Source organism: Narcine bancroftii, chromosome 9 (genome assembly GCF_036971445.1).
Source record: "Narcine bancroftii isolate sNarBan1 chromosome 9, sNarBan1.hap1, whole genome shotgun sequence".
NCBI classification, from domain to species: Eukaryota; Metazoa; Chordata; class Chondrichthyes; order Torpediniformes; family Narcinidae; genus Narcine; species Narcine bancroftii.
In genome coordinates this window covers 17,055,920-17,072,910 of record NC_091477.1, presented here as the reverse complement: position 1 = coordinate 17,072,910, position 16,991 = coordinate 17,055,920, and the positions used below count along the sequence as shown (strand labels likewise).

At 40.9% G+C, this 16,991-nt stretch overlaps 1 protein-coding gene across 5 annotated transcripts in view; it reads right to left on the bottom strand.

Moving 5' to 3' along the window:
* The window catches only part of aff4 (AF4/FMR2 family, member 4), a 66,711-nt gene extending 55,270 nt beyond the window's left edge, over positions 1–11,441 (bottom strand). Inside the window, exons 1-2 of one of the 5 annotated variants that reach the window (XM_069898199.1) lie at positions 11,127–11,441; positions 2,087–2,178 (exon numbers count right to left, since the gene is read on the bottom strand). The gene's annotated coding sequence lies outside the window, so the exon portion shown is untranslated. Of the gene's footprint in view, positions 1–2,086; positions 2,179–10,327; positions 10,444–10,509; positions 10,721–11,126 lie in introns of those variants that run through there. The other 4 variants (XM_069898193.1, XM_069898196.1, XM_069898194.1 and 1 more) reach the window with 4 other exon arrangements.
* Positions 11,442–16,991: the final 5,550 nt, after the last annotated feature.

The following is a 16,991-nucleotide window of genomic DNA, read 5'->3' as shown; positions in this document are numbered from 1 at the left end:
AGATGTTAAAAAGGAATGGGGTGATACTATAATGCTTTTTATGCGAAGTGTTATATCTGAGAAGATGCAGAGAGATGCCAGGAGGAGTAAATTTTAGAAACAAGAAAAAAATGGACAGGCTATATTTTCTATAAATAAAGATGGCTCAAGGGAAATTATGGTGGTTAAAACTGTGAAGGCCAAATATTATGAAAATGAGGAATTATTTCTGTCAACTGAGAAGTTCAAACATTTAAAGTAAAGATTTAAAGGAAAGATTAGAGGAAGATGAAGAAAATATTTTCAGAAGATCATAGGGGAAATCACAAGAACAGTTAGAAACAGAAACCCTCACCATATTTTAAAAGTATTTTGAAGAATCTGAACAGTGCTGGAAAATAGTACTGTATTAGGCTCATTCTTTTTCGATTCCCAGGATTACAAATAGCTAATTGGATTCCTATGTTGTAAATTTACTATTATTTTACATAAATGATAGTTAATATTTAAAAATTGTCAAATGCCAATTTCCAGAAAACAAATGAAATTAGACTGAGATTATATTTAAGACCTCACAAAGATAAGCGTATACAGAGCCGTTGTCATACCCACACTCCTGTTCGGCTCCGAATCATGGGTCCTCTACCGGCACCACCTACGGCTCCTAGAACGCTTCCACCAGCGTTGTCTCCGCTCCATCCTCAACATCCATTGGAGCGCTCACACCCCTAACGTCGAGGTACTCGAGATGGCAGAGGTCGACAGCATCGAGTCCACGCTGCTGAAGATCCAACTGCGCTGGGTGGGTCACGTCTCCAGAATGGAGGACCATCGCCTTCCCAAGATCGTGTTATATGGCGAGCTCTCCACTGGCCACCGTGACAGAGGTGCACCAAAGAAAAGGTACAAGGACTGCCTAAAGAAATCTCTTGGTGCCTGCCACATTGACCACCGCCAGTGGGCTGATAACGCCTCAAACCGTGCATCTTGGCGCCTCACAGTTTGGCGGGCAGCAACCTCCTTTGAAGAAGACCGCAGAGCCCACCTCACTGACAAAAGGCAAAGGAGGAAAAACCCAACACCCAACCCCAACCAACCAATTTTCCCTTGCAACCGCTGCAATCGTGTCTGCCTGTCCCGCATCGGACTTGTCAGCCACAAACGAGCCTGCAGCTGACGTGGACTTTTTACCCCCTCCATAAATCTTCGTCCGCGAAGCCAAGCCAAAGATATTTAAGACACAGCAAAATTCCGATTATCCAAAATCCTCATTTATCCAAATTTAAAAACAAAATTCAGATAAATGAGGATATCTGAAACAAATCAGAAATTCTAATTTATCCGAAATTTTTTCAGTGCTGAACTGACCTCACAGGTTGAAAAAAAGTCACTCAACATGAAATTAGAACAATGATTGTCCTCATTTGGGTAACTCCCACCCCTCTCTCTCTCCATTTTTTCTTTACCTTCCCCTATTGACTTTTTTCTGCAGTTTTCCCTATCAAACTGCGTGCCATTGTCTCCCAGCCACAAGCGGTTGGAAGAATCCCTTGTCCCAGCATCATCAAGGGGACGGGACATCTGGCTCAGTGACATTCCCTCCACTTCCCTCCTGGGCACAGCGGAGCTCCTAACGCCGGCTCCGAACCCTCCCCTTGGCCTACTACCGCACATGTACACCGGACTTCCCTAAGCCTATGGGAGGACTCACCGACGGGAGCTCCGGTGACCAGAGACAGGAGCTCGCTACTCATCCGTGTGTCCTCCACTGGTCCAGGAAGTCTCCCTGGGGATCAGCAGTAGCTATGGGGACATGTTGGGGATCAGCGGTGGCAGTTGGGATCTCTCAATGATAGGCAGCTGCTTTGTGGCCAGCTTTTTTTGGGGGTGAGAATTAAACATTATTTTAATGCTGTTTAAACATTGATACAAATGATTTGCTATTGATGCTGGGCTGTTTTAAAAAAAAAGACTAGTTATCCAAAACTAAAATTTATCTGACATAGGACAAGGGATTCAATTGTATTGCAAAAGGAATTCTATTGAAGAAATTTACATTCAAACTTCCAATATTCAAACAAATATTCTTCCAAAACCTTATACTTACCCAAGGTGCGAAGCAACAGTAAAGGCTTCAGTGATCTGAAAGCCACACTCCCGTCACATCTCTTCTCATCTCTTCTAATCAACTTCTGCAGTCTTAAAGAAATTATAAAACCCAGTTATACAAAGAAAGGGCTTCAATTACACCATTTTTCTTCTGAATTTACAAGCATAACCAGACAAGTAGTTAGGAAGTAGACAAATTATAAAAAAAGTCAACATATTTGAAGTCTTTATATTGCATTTTCACCCCAGACCCCATTTTACCTTCCTGAAGTTTTCTGCTCACAAATATGTCAACAAAATCAACAGTTTATAAACTGAGACGAGACTTGCTGAAATTGACCACTAATCTGTTGAAGAAATAGATAAATAAATGGAAATAGTGGGAACAGATAGACTGGTGGGGGAAAGAAAGACTAAAATTAGAAAAAGAAAATCAATGTTCATGCTATTGGGTTAAAAGCTGGCCAGGAGGAATATGATGTACTGTTCCTCATGCTCATGATTGGCTTCATCTTCACAATGGATGAGCCCAAAAACTGGAAGAATCTTGCAAGAAATTGAAATGATTGACAAATTGTAAGTGCTGAAATGGACCAACAGAGAGAATGCAGGAGGACAGCAAAGCGGTCACCCAATGTAATGAGGTAGAAGAGGCTTATCTCACCTGGATATCTGTGGCCCTTGATGGACACAAGTAGGAAGATGCAGGGACAAGTTGTGAACTTTCTCCAATTATAGTGGGAAGAGAGGACCAGAGAATCTCAGAGAGACTTATCTTTGAAAAAAAAGCAGAGGAGTGGGAAGTGGCTGGTGGTGGGACTGTGTTGAAAGGTAATGTCAGAAGCAGAGATGGTGGGAAGGAAAGTAAAGACAAAAGGGACTGTTAGGCTTTGTCTGTAGAGAGGTGGGATAAGAGTGCAAGAGCATAAAATGTAGGAATTATGGGTACAGGTCTAATCAATAACAGTTGTGGGGGGGGAGTGAAAGGGGATTAAGAATCTATATTTACTATAGAAAAAAGATATCTTGGATGTTTTGAAATGGGAGACCTCATCTTGGCAACAGATAGATGCTTTGGAGGATTTGGGAGTAAAGGATAGTGTCCTTACAAGAGAGAGAGTGAGAAAAGGTATTAATCCATGTAGCTGTGCGAGTTTGTAAATTTGAAACAGATGATCATAGATTATTTGCCTCCCAACTTGGAGACACTCTAAGTTATCACCAGATAAATGCTAGAGTGCACCTCACCTAACTAGTAGAAACCCACCTCAGAACCAAGACTTTGATCACGTGTCTTTTTTAAAATGTGCAGAGAGTTAAAAATATTTGTTATTCTCTACTCTTGAGGACTGTCAATGTAGAATTTAATCAAGCTATTTTGGCACCAAATTAATTGAGGTTTACAGAAATGGGATAAGTACAATTCAAAATGACTAAGCATGAATTCAATGAAAATCAGTTAGACAAGTGACCTCATCATTTCCTGATTTGAGTTTTCATGTTAATTTGCATTAAATTAGTGCAACCACAGTCCAAACCACCTCCCATTCTTCACTGGAGTTTAGATAAACATGAATAAGGCATAAAACATTCTGCAAAGCACTGATAAGGTTGATGCCATGAGGCAATTTCCACTAGCTCAACTGTCCAGAACCAGGTATATCAAGACCAAGTTTCCTTTCATAGATGACTGCAAATTTAAAATTCTACAATTTGTTCTGGATCTCGAGTTCTTGGGAATATTGAATGGTGAGATAAACAGGTTTAGTGATAAAGTAGAGAAGTGGACAAGGCATCCAATCAGTCAAATTCTTTATCTTTGTTATAGTACGCAGTTGGACCTGCGGAGTTTTTCTAGCATTGTGTTTTTACTTCAATCAAGGTATCTGCAGACTTTTAGTGTTTTACACTTCTAATTTTTACAGCTACATTCTTTGCAGAAGGTCAAAGGGCAATAAAGACTATTCTTGCTTCCATTTCTTAAGTTCTCAAATAAACACTAAAAACTAAGTGAAAAAGATGCTTGAAAGCTTGATGGTGAAACAAACCTTTGAGGATGAAGAGAGTTTGGTATGAAGGATAGAGCCAAATGAAGGCATTACCAGCAACAATAGAGGGAAGCAAGGAGAGGACAGTAGTAGGTTCAAGCTGAAAAAACTGCTTGCTGAATTATAGGATAGATATTGCAAACAAAGACAAAAAAAAATAATATCGAAGAGCTAAAAACCACTGAACCCGAACCAGAGATGCAGAAAGTTGGATAAAATTTTGATCAAAAGCAAAATCTTACATGTACTGGAAATGTGAAAAGGAAATAGAAAGAGTGGAAAACATTCAGTAAGCCAGGCAGCGTCTACATAGAGAACAAGTTTCCGATCAAGGAATTATCATTAGAACAGTCAAATGATAGGTCACTGAAATGAAACATTAACTTTCTTCATACATAGAGCTCAAATTTGTTCATTTCCAGCATTTTCTGCTTTTATTTTGGATCAAAATTATATTTAGAAAAAAAACTGATTTATTGAATTAGAAACTAAAGAGCGAATTAACATTAGCCTCATTTGCTTTGGTGGCTTGAACTTTGCAATTAGAAATCCACACATCAGCTTTGCCATTTCCAGCAAGAGTGGTAGGGGAAGGGGAAAACAGTTGAAAAGATCTGTGACAATATATATGCACCACAAAAATGTTAACTCCTGTCTCATTTTCATCCTGACTAATACTGCACCCCAAGAACAGATGCAGTCTGATAATAAACTCAACAGTCCCCAGAAATGAACTTCCATCATTTACAAGATGACATTAAATAAAATCAAACTATTTGCTAATATTCCAATAAGACCTTTAAAACATTAGGTGGGTTAAAATTAACCCAAACTACTGGATTCATGTGACCAGAAGCAATCTTGTTAAATGTTTATACAGTACAACTCCAATTATCTGAAATTGGGATTCTCCAAAATCCTCACTTATCCAATTAAAAAAAAGAGGATATCCAATACAAATCAGAAATACTTATTAATCCAATTTTTTTTGAAGTTGAACTGACCGCAGAGGTTGAAATTATATAAAAAAAAAATTCCTCGACATGAAATTAGAATGATGATTGCTCTCGTTTCAGGTAACTCCCTCCCCTCTCTTGTTCCATTTCTTCTTTACCTTTCCTTATTGACTTTTCTCTCCAACTCTCCCTCTCAAATTGTGTGCCACTGTCTCCCAGCCACAAGAGGTCGGAAGAATCCCCTGTCCTGGTGTCTTCAAGGAGAGCGGTCTCCGGGCAAGAGAGAGAACTCTGGGTCAGTGGCATTCCCTCCCCGGCACACTGGACGTCGACTCCAAGTCGTCCCCTCGGCCTTACTTCCCTGGTGTGCGTATGTGGTAGGCCTAATGGAGGATTCAGAGTTGTGACTCGGGTGTCGGGAGCTCCAGTTACAGGGGAGACAGGAGCCCGTCGACACGCGAGTGTTCCACTGGCCCGGGAAAGCCTCCGTGGTGATCAGCGGCAGTGGTGGTTCGTGTCAGGGAACGGTTGCGGAGGTCTCGATGATTGGCGGTGGACAGCATATTTTTTGGTGAGAATTAAACATTATTTTAATATTGTAAGAAGCCTTTCCTTGTTTGTTGTTGTTTCAACATTGATGCAAGTGATTTGGTGTTGTTACTGGGCTGTTTTTAAAAAAATAACCACTTCTCTGAAAAAAAGTTTCTGACCATTTGGGATCATTGGAGCTGTACTGTACATTTCAATGCTTACTAAAAGGTGCTAGAAGGAAACATTTGCTAAATTTCAAAGTTCTAAGAGCAATTCTTTTATAAACCTGAACCAGTTTATGCTTTCAAGTTGGGAAGAAACAAATGCCAACTGCGGTTATAAACATAGGAATAAAAAACAAAATTCTGCATGCTACTGGAAAATTCCATGGTTAAGTAACAGCGTTTTTTTTTTGGACAGGGAGAGGAAAAACAAGTGAGATTGACATTGAGCTCAGGTGATCACCAATTTAAAATATTACCTTTGGGTTTCTCTCAACATTGTCTGGATTAGTTCTTAAAGTATGCTTTTATGCTCACTTCCAGTATCTGCAGTACTTTTACATCAAACTCAACTGATATTGGTCACAGTTTGTACTAACTCACCATACAAAATTGCTCAGAGGATGAGTTATTAATGAAGTCCTGTAATTTGTGGAAATGCAATTATAATTCACCAGAGAATAATGTGTGTATATTACACAAAATTTTACTTCAGAGTCATCTTTTTAACTATTGGAATGTTCCTATGTTTCCTGCAGAAAGAACTTTTTTTCCAGAATGAATTTAAAATCTACTGGGGCAAACTATAAATCTTATTTGTAAATTATGAGGTATTATTTATACCTTGAATTCTGGAAGTAACAAGGTCTTTTGCAAAATACTTTTCATTTGACAATATTCTGCTTTATTTTAAAACTATAAAGAACACTAAACACCAGGTAATCTTCCTACATTGTGCTTGCCTCTGATTAGATTTAAAATTAGTCGTACTCAAAATAACCCTGTGATGGCAACAGCCAAAGTGTTCTTCAGTACATCACCAATGAAAATAAGTAAACACAAAGTGAATGCAAATCAAATAAACATATTGCGCATGTGTTATCTTTTAGTAATCCTCAGTCTGGTTTATGTAAATTAGATTAATTGAGCATCACCCCTTGTACAAAAATATGATTTGAAAATTATATATATTAGCTTAGCAACCCAATTCTTTAATTTGACATTAAAACTCTTACAAGCGTGATTTACGGCTTGTTCAGTTTAAAAAAAAATTTCCTACCAGAACACGAGCAATATAACAAATTAAAAAAAAGGAAAATTAACATTTACAAATGATATTGAAAGTCTGCTATGTACTGCATACAGCCAACTCTTCAGGAGACTCAGCATTAGATTAAAAGAAAATAGCCTTAACTTGCCTTTGCCAACCAAGTGGAAGAGATATAAAATAAAGCAAGCTGCAAGAACAAAGTGCAACACTAACATTTGAATTCTTGAGGACAATACTATCTAGGTACATGCTTTGCATCCCTGTACATGGAGCATTTAAGCTATTTCCATCTTCAACAATATATTACACTTAAAATTGAATGTTTGATTTAAAATGTGGATGATTTACAGGAGTTCCTTTGACTTGGCTATGCTTCCTTGGATATAGATCAAGGAACTGATGAGGTTTTTAAGATGATTAAATAGTGATGGGAAGGATGCGAGAAGGGAAAAGAAAAAGACTACAATTAATGTACGATAATGAACCCATGTATATAGACAAAGTTAAGAAACAGTGAGATATTTTAAATAGACAACAGTCCAGAAGGCTATTTAAAAAAAAAATCAGCCACAATTCAATGGTGGCATTCTATTCTGAGGTGATTAGTTCAAGTCCACATGGTAATTGGTCAATAAATGGCCCTTGGGATCTAAGGGAGTGACAAACTTGAGCTAAAAATATCACTGCATTATGAAGCAGGTAATGACTGATAATTTTTGCATCCACAAGCTTATATCGAGTGGAGACTTAGAGGGGTCAGTTTAGGACTCCCTCTTTAGACATTCACAAAGGTACATGAGAAAGCCTACAGCTGATATAACATGGAGAAATGCAAGGTAAAACATAAGGAACAATTTGCCTTAGAAGTTAGATTAGATTAAGTACTCTGATCAACTTTCACACAAGGCAAGCTCTTCATTCCAGAAACCAACATATTATTCAATCTGCAGAATAACATGGAAGATGGATGATACACAAAAACTTCTTCCTCTGTTCTATTGATGTCTATAATCGGGGCTGCCTGATGCATCCATGATGAACTTGTCAACTTCATTCACTTCTCAGCCAACTTCCACCCTGATCTCAAATTCACATGATCCATCTCTGACAACATTCTTCCCTTTCTAGATCTCTGTCTCCAACTCAGGAGACAACTTTTCCACTGACATATTACAAACCCACTAACTCTCCCAATTACCTTGACTAAACTTCCCCACACTGTGTTCTGTGAAAGGATTATATTCCCTTCCCTCAATTTCTTTGTCTCTGCCACATCTATTGCCAAGTCGAAATCTTCCAGTCCAGATCTTGTGAAATATATGCCTTCTTCCACACCATCACCTCAGCCCTCACCCACATCTCCTCCATTTCCTGCTCATTTGCCCTGGCCCCCTCTGTTCCCAGACGCAAAAAACAGAAACCCCTATGTCCTCACCTACCCCACCAGCCTCCACATCCACATCCAACGTTATGCAGAATTTCCAGCACTTACAACAGTATCCCACTACCAGACATCTTCACCCCTCCTCCCCTCTCTACCTTCCATCGGAACAACTGTGATTCCGCCATGCACCCATCTCTCCCCATCAATTGCCCCCCTCCCCCCCAGCACCTTCCTGGTGGCCACAGGAGGTGCCACACTTGTGCCCACACCTCCTCCCTCACCACAGTCTGGGGCCCCAAACAGGCCTTTCAAGTGAACCAACACTTCACGTGTGTATCTGCAGAATTGATTTACTGCATCCAGTGCTCCCTTTGTGGCCTTTTCTACATTGGAGTGACTGGGCAGAGACTGGGAGATCACTTTGCTAAGCATCTTCACTCCATCCACACTAGAGACAGAGACCTCCCAGTAGTCAACCATTTAATTTCTGTGTCACACTCCCATATTCATGTCTGTCCATGGACATGTACTATCCCACCAAGATCATCTGTAAATTGGAGGACCAACACCTGATGTTCCATCTGGGCACTCTCCAGCCAGATCTACTTTTCCAGTTTCTGCTAACCTGCTCTCCTCCTTCCCCTACCTCTTGATTTACCCAGCCATCCCTCCTCCCTTTGTTTGCTGATGTTCCCTCCCTCCTCCACTTATTACCTTCTGCCTTTGCAAGCATGCTTCCCCCCATTCTTTTATTCAGATGCCTGCCAACATTTTTCCATCCCTTGATCAACAGCTCAAGCCTGAAACATTGGTTATGTATTTTGCTTGTTTGCTGATGTTCCTTCCCTCCTCCACTTATCATTTGCTGATGTTCCCTCCCTCACTTATTACCTCCTGCATTTGCAACCATGCCTCCCCCATTTTTTTTATTCAGATGCCTGTCAACATTTTCCCATCCCTTGATCAACAGCTCAAGCCTAAAACATTAGTTATTTATTTTTAACAATTGCAATGCAAAGGGCACTGTTTGACCTGCTTAGTTTCTCCACCATTGTGTTTTTTTAAAAATTTTAACACAAACTTTTGAATGGATTATGAATGACATTTATTGTTTTACTATCAGTTTCTGAAGTCTCGTTAATATCAGGTTCTTGTATAAAGGGGAAACATCGTCACCTACAAAGTAGCATTAAAAAATGAGAACCAGAATTCCAGAAATTAACTTCATACCAGATGTTACGAATTTCAATTTCATATTGTAGTTAACTTGAGGTATTTACCATGTAGCCTTTTACAAACAAAAATGGGAACTATTTTACTACTTATGGGTTCTGTTTCAGATGATTCAGAAAGATCAAAATGTTTCAGACTATAAATACATTTATTCTGTTTCTGTATGAAATGCTAAAACTCAAGTCACAAGGAATCAGAGCATATTTCATCTATATAGATCATTAATTACTTTTAGTAAAGTCTTAGAAATTTTAATAAATTACTTCATGGCTCAAAATTATGGTTCAGTTCTAAAATAGAATGACTTTAATCAATGATTTTAAGCATTTCAAAACATCTATATTTCAACAGCTTTCAGGAAGTGTGGCAATTGAGGACAACTGCAGAATAAGCTGACAAAACCCATTCTTTAACAAGAATCCATTCTCTTTTCTTATTCTGGGCATCTTCTCTTTGGCTCACGTTGGAATTGTGACACCATAAAAGCTACAATACTGCATCAACAAAAGTGCCTATTAAGAACACGACTAATTATCAAACATTCCATTAAATTTAGGTTATTTCCAAATACTCTAATGAATTCAAAAAGTTAGGAATACAAGAAGACATTTTGTATTCATCAGCAATATCCCCATACAATACAAAAAGTTTGATCTCGCATTTCAAATCTCAACTAAAACCAGATACATGGCTGTGGCAAGTATAGACGGTGATCAGAGCACTAATCCACTAACCCAAAACCCGTTGATATGTTATATTCAGTATTTGCTTCAAGAAAATGGACCCCCCGAAGTCAATGGCTTGCCTCAACACACCATGTCCATGTTCAGGAGGCCGAGCGGCAGATCCCATTTTGTCAGTAGCATTTATAGTGAAGACTGAGCAAGATACAATTCCAATAATATATGTAAAAAAAGCCACGTTATGTCTAGAACTTAAGAAGTGGGGGGGGGGGGGCCTGATCGTCCGTGCGTCCCTTCTCCCAAGAACAAGTCACCGTTTATCCTACTGCTGCCAACGATCCTGACGCTTGACGGACATCTTTATTAATGGGTCTGTAGTTCTTCTCGGCTCTTGGTCGGGGTGGGGGGGAGAGACAACTCCTCCCGGAATGCCGAGTGCTGCTGAACGTAGACCCACTTCGACACCGGTTTGAACAAAAGGGTTCGGCCGACGTGACGTCGCATTTACTCGAAATGTTTTCTCGCGGATGGAGAAACCAGCACGGAATTTCATCCGCCACCTGACCGAATGCACCCACACCCGACCTGACAAAAGTGCTTCCCCCCCCCCACTCCACACCACCCCCCCCACTCCACAGCACCCCCCCACCCACCCACTCCACACCACCCCCCTACTCCACACCACCCCCCCTCCCCTCCCCTCCCTCTCCGAGGATCAGACCCTCCAGACTAATTCCCAGAGTGGGGGGTTTGGGAAAAGGAGGAGTGGGGTGGGTGGGGGGTGGATAAGGTGTAGGAATCAGCTGGGGAGGGGGAGGGGAAAAGAGAGGGCCGGAGGGGCAGTGGAGTTGGGCCGCGGCCTGGGTCCTCATCAGACCCCGTCACTCCGGTTTACTGCTTCAGCTCTGACAAGTGGGGGGGCTTCGCTTACCTTCAGTGCCGTCCGAGGCCCCGAGCCATCTTGGACATCCAGGCAACTTGGAAGGGGGTTGGGGGGGGGGGGGAAATTATAGCCTCGGCGGGGAGGAAGACAATCTAAAACCAGCCCTCCAACCGCCACATACGGGCCGCCTTCCCCCGTGGCCGCTTGTGAACGCCCATCGAATCAATCGCCGTGCAAAAGAAAAAAAATGCAGAGACGATTGGAAGTCGGTGAAGAGGTTGAGGGGGTGGGTGGGGGGGGGGGGCGAGGCGGTCGGGCAGGCAGCGGCGGAAATCAGGCGGACGCCATTTTAGGAACCAGCCCCCCCGAAGGAGCACAGCTGGTCACCGGGTGGGAGGGGTGGGGGAGAGAGAGAGAGAGGGTGCGAGCGTGCGCGGGTCACGTAACGCGCGCGCCGCCGTCGAGAGGGCGGGGCGACCTGACTCCCCCTGTGCATCACGGGACAAGGCTGGGGGAAATCCAGACAGAGCACGTGACCGCAACTTGTGGAAGTCCCGTCATTCTTTTTTTTGGGGGGGGGGGGATAGATACGATCCGGAGATATGAAAGTGAAAACTCAAAGCTGAGGAATCTAAGCAGGTACTGATTAAAGATGATGATGCACAACCAACGTGGAGGGCTCGAGACTTCATCTCATATTTGAAGACTGCTGCATGTTGACACATTTATATTAATTCTTAATAAATGTTGCTGTTCACATTATATACTGCTGGAAAAGTAAATGATTTTTCAAAGATAAAATCAGGATATGGTCCTAAAAGATTTGAATAGGGATTTGGGAGCTCTATCAAGCCCAAAACTTTGACCATCTATCATCTTTTGCTTTATAAAGTATGCTGTTTGACCTGCTGAGTTTCCCCAGCTTTAGCCGCTTTCAGGTGGAATCGCCTGGAGAATGTTCTGCCACCTGAAAGGTCCAAAACGGGGAGAGGTGCCACGGAGCAGACGCCGGCTCCTGATTTGGGGCAGCCTTCTGACAGCCCCCCACCACCCCGGTGCGGGCCGTCCAGCCCTGACATCCCACACCGGCCTCCCCAGCCCCGTAGTCCCATGCTGGGGGACTGTCAGGCAGCGGGGACTGCTAGGCACCTGAAAGCAGCGAACCGCTTTGCCTGGTGCTGCTTTCAGGTACCACAGGCCAGAGAAGTGCTCCTCCTGGCCAGATTCTCCACTTGAAGGGGGGCACCTGACAGCCGCATTGGAGTAGAATAGGCAGCTTTACAGTCAGGTACTCTGGCTACCTAAAAGTAGTTTTTTTTCTTTTTTCTTCAGTCACGATGTCTGCAGACTTTTGTGCTTTTCTCTTGTTGATACTAGATGTCTTTTGCAAAACAATGAGTCGCACTTCAGCGATGGAAAATCTCATGAAATGGTGTGAGAGTAACAGCCTGAGTCTCGATGTGGACAAGATGAAGATAATCATGGACTTCAAGAGGACCAGGAATGGCCACCCTCCATTACACATCAACAGTTCTGTAGCAGAGAGAACCAAGTTCTTTGGAGTTCACTTAACCAGTGACCGATTGTGGACATCTCCCGACTTCAAATTTATTGTCATTTGATTGTATAAGTACAACACAACAAAACAGCATTCTCTGGTCCTCAGTGCAAAAAACATGCAGACACAACACACATACAGATAAATTATATTTATAAAAATAAAAATTGTTTTGTATTAATGAGTCTCAGATGTTTCGTGTGAGCAGATCCTTTGGTCGTGTGAGAAAACTTGTCAGGAAAGCACAGCAACTACACTTACTGAGAAGACTGATGCAGGCAACCTATAGGAGCTCTATCAAGAGTTCTGGCCAGTTGCATCACACTGTGCTATAGTTGTTGCAGAGAAATAGATTGGAAGTCAATCCACAGGACCATAAGAGTGGAAGATATCAATGGAGTCTCCCTCCTCCTTATTGATGTGATCTACTGGGATCATTGTCTGAAGAGGGCATGCAAAATCACTGAAGATCCCTTCCACCCTGCACACAGCATCTTTCAGCTGCTCCCTTTGGGGAAGAGATACAGGAGTATCAGAGCCAGCACCACCAGACTGAGGAACAGCTTTTTATGAGCTGAACAACCAAAAGAACTGCTCACACTAACCAACTGACACTCTCATATCCATGAAACAATACTTATTTGTATAGATGAAATAATTGTCCTGCATATGTATTGTTTGTCTGTATGTATGTAAATTATGTTTGAATGTATGAGTGTTTTGCACTGAGGACCAGAGAACTCCATTTCATCAGGTTGTACTTGTACAATCAGATGACAAACTTGACACTTTGCACCCCCAAAATCCCTGTTCAAATTTTTAAGAAAAACATCCTGATTTTATAATCTTTGAAAAATTTTCCATTAGTATATGTGAACAGCAACATTTACACAACTGATAAAATTAAATACAAATTTATACTTCAAAGGTTTTATCTTTGCGTTTGGCCACTAAGTGCAGAGATATCTTGGTAATTTAATAACTAGTTGTTTGCACAAGACATCAGTGAATAATGATTGCTTACATTTGGGGAAAACAGTCCTCTAATTGGAATTTTTTTTTTTAATCTTGAGAGATTCTCATTGAATCAAAATATTTTTTAAAAGACAAAGAACTGGTAAAAAGGGGCGGAGAATATTTGAAAAGAGGGTGAGAGAGAAAAGGTTTGAGGGGAGTAACACAAAAGTCTGGAGATGCAGTGATTGAAGTAAATAGAATGCTGGAGAAACTCAGCAGGTCAAACAGCATAGTTTATATAGCAGAGATAAAGATAGACAACCAACATTTCAGGGTTGTGCCTGAATTAACAGTATCACATCAGAGATGCTCTCCTCCCATCTTCAGGATAGGCATCCAGGGAAAGTGGGTTAGATTGAACTGCATAGTTGATGATACATGCCATTGGGTTGTCATCTAACCAAGGTGTACACAAGGTGCTGCTTATGAACTTTGCATTTGACCTCCTCTTGAACAAAGTAAGAGGTCAAGACAGACTAGTCAGAGTGGGAATGTAGTGAAACACAAAAGTTTGCAGGCAGTTTGATTGTAGTAAAAACAGACAGAAATGCTGGAGGAACTCTGCTGGTCTTGCAGAGTCCAAAGACACACAGTATTATCAATGTTTCGGGTCTGAATCAATGATTGGATAACTTGACTGATATCACGTATTTAGGTCAAACATTAGTACAGCAGCCCCCACCAAAAATCTCCCAATTCCCTGGCCACTGTCTCAAAAATAACATGTTCATTAGCAGTATTAGATATCCTCTTTAACCCCATGTTCTAACTATTGGCACCTTTTTCAACCTCTGCAACAATGCTCAGCACAATTCCTTTCTCATCTCCCCACCTCTGTAAACCTTAAACAAACCATTTAACATCTGCAGACTTTTTAATCCCAATACTCACTTTGGCCACCTGTTTATGTCTAGTGTAATCAAATAGCCTTGAACTTAATTGTGCCTTGTTTAATGAGCTGAACCACATCTACTCCTGCTGCATTAACTTTACAGCCCATCATTATAACCTTGCTTGACCCTTTACATTTTTTCCAACCCCATATCTCTCTTTCTCTTTGGCTTGGCTTCGCGGACGAAGATTTATGGAGGGGTTAAAAGTCCACGTCAGCTGCAGGCTCGTTGGTGGCTGACAAGTCCGATGCGGGACAGGCAGACACGGTTGCAGCGGCTGCAGGGGAAAATTGGTGGGTTGGGGTTGGGTTTTTCCTCCTTTGCCTTTTGTCAGTGAGGTGGGCTCTGCGGTCTTCTTCAAAGGAGGTTGCTGCCCGCCGAACTGTGAGGTGCCAAGATGCACGGTTTGAGGCGATATCAGCCCACTGGCGGTGATCAATGTGGCAGGCACCAAGAGTTTTCTTTAGGCAGTCCTTGTACCTCTTCTTTGTTGCACCTCTGTCTCGGTGGCCAGTGGAGAGCTCGCCATATAACACGATCTTGGGAAGGCGATGGTCCTCCATTCTGGAGACGTGACCCACCCAGCGCAGCTGGAGCTTCAGCTACTCAGGATTGAACTGGAATATATGGGGTTGCTGGCATTAATAGCAGTATTCTGATACTATTAACAAAACTTCTGCTGGCTGACTGTGTTTGGAGCAAAAATCTCAGAAGGAACAACTTGGTGAAATCATAGTGCAGAAATTTATATTTTTTTTGCCACATTTCTCTCCACATTTTTACACTTTGATCTCCCCCCCCCCCACCATCTTTATGTTAATGATTAGTACAAGCATAAATGAGATTTATCAGTTAATCGTATTCTCATTTTGAAATTCATGAGTAGGACTTTTTTTTGGGAGAGGGAGGTGATTTATTGTTGGCATGGAGTTTCAAATAAATCGTGAAGTTTTTTAAGCAAGACTTAATTTTTCTTATAAAAGTTAAAAAAAAAACATCCTAATAATTTTAAATTCACATGTTAGTGACAGTTGGATCACTGTTTTTAATTTCTCAATTCATGGCAAATATGCTAATAGATACTTTAAATGTTTGTTTTTAAGAACTCAACTTTGAAGGTTTGTGGATAATCCATTTTAGCTAATCCAACCCTTGTGGAATGCAATGTTTACCAAGATTCTGCTTTATGAAATGAAACAATGTCTTTAAATTTTAATTCATGAAATGAAACAACATTTTTAAATTTTGATTCAAGGGACCCTTTCCTAAAGGGCAAAGATTCTGTACACTAAATGCAGTTCAGGTTTCAGTGTGGAATAGAAAATAATTATTCCCACATGAGAGAGTAGGAAATTTAGATTATTTGAATTTGAGCTTTAATTGAGGAGATGCCATTAGACTACGTGTAGAGTTTATAATTCAATGTTCCTTTAAAAAGTAATGCTGCCAATATTTACATTTGCAGTCTTATCTTTATTTAAAATGAGAAAAGGGCATAAATTTTAATTTATACGGATTGAAGCAACAATGTCCTTTTAAAATGTTTTAACATTATATTAAAATACTGGCAACATTTCTTTAAAGTTTATACATTTATGAAATTCTGCTTTCAACAAAACAAAACATACAAAACAGCCACAGTTCTAACAGTTTGAAGTACATTTACCAAGATGACCCTCCACTAAAAGACAAACCAATCAACATATGGCTTATATAAAAGGCTTATAATATCAAAAATTAATTGTTAATATTGATTTTAGTTCAAGCATCAGATAACTTTAATGGTGTGAACCTAAGACAATCAAATTCACCTCAGATGCAATTACTTCCACTAAGTTGAATGAGAGTTTTGTAAATTAACCAGCACTTCTGGCAAAAAGGTTGCATAAGAACAGAACTCCTGTGAAATCTCTCAAGTGTTTGGCTCACAGGGTGACAAATTAGATTTGGCAAGATTCCAGCCATCTGTTGCTAAGGAATTGTACCCCAGTCACAACAGCTCCCAGGAGAACTTTGAAAACAACACAAAAGTTAATAGGAGCAAATTAAAATACATCACCAAATAATAATTACTATGCAGAAAATGTCCAAGTGGCACCTTCCTATATTGTAAATTTTCTGAGATATCAAGAGATAGTTTAAGTACATATGCTTCATAAGTTAAACTAATGTAAATTCATAACTGAGTGAAACACTGAAGTCTGCAAATGCTGTGATTGTGTTAAACACAGAAATGCTCAAGGAATTTTGCAGGTCTTGCAGCGTCCATAGGAGGTAAAACTATAATCGGCCTGAACCCTTCTTCAAGGTATGAGAAAAAAGCAGCCAGGTGCCTGAATTAAAAAGCTGGGGAGAAGAAAGAATATGGGAGGAGCACAGACCAATAGACAATAGGTGACAATTGGACATGGATAGGAGAGGAAACGGTCTGGAGAGGCAGTGTGA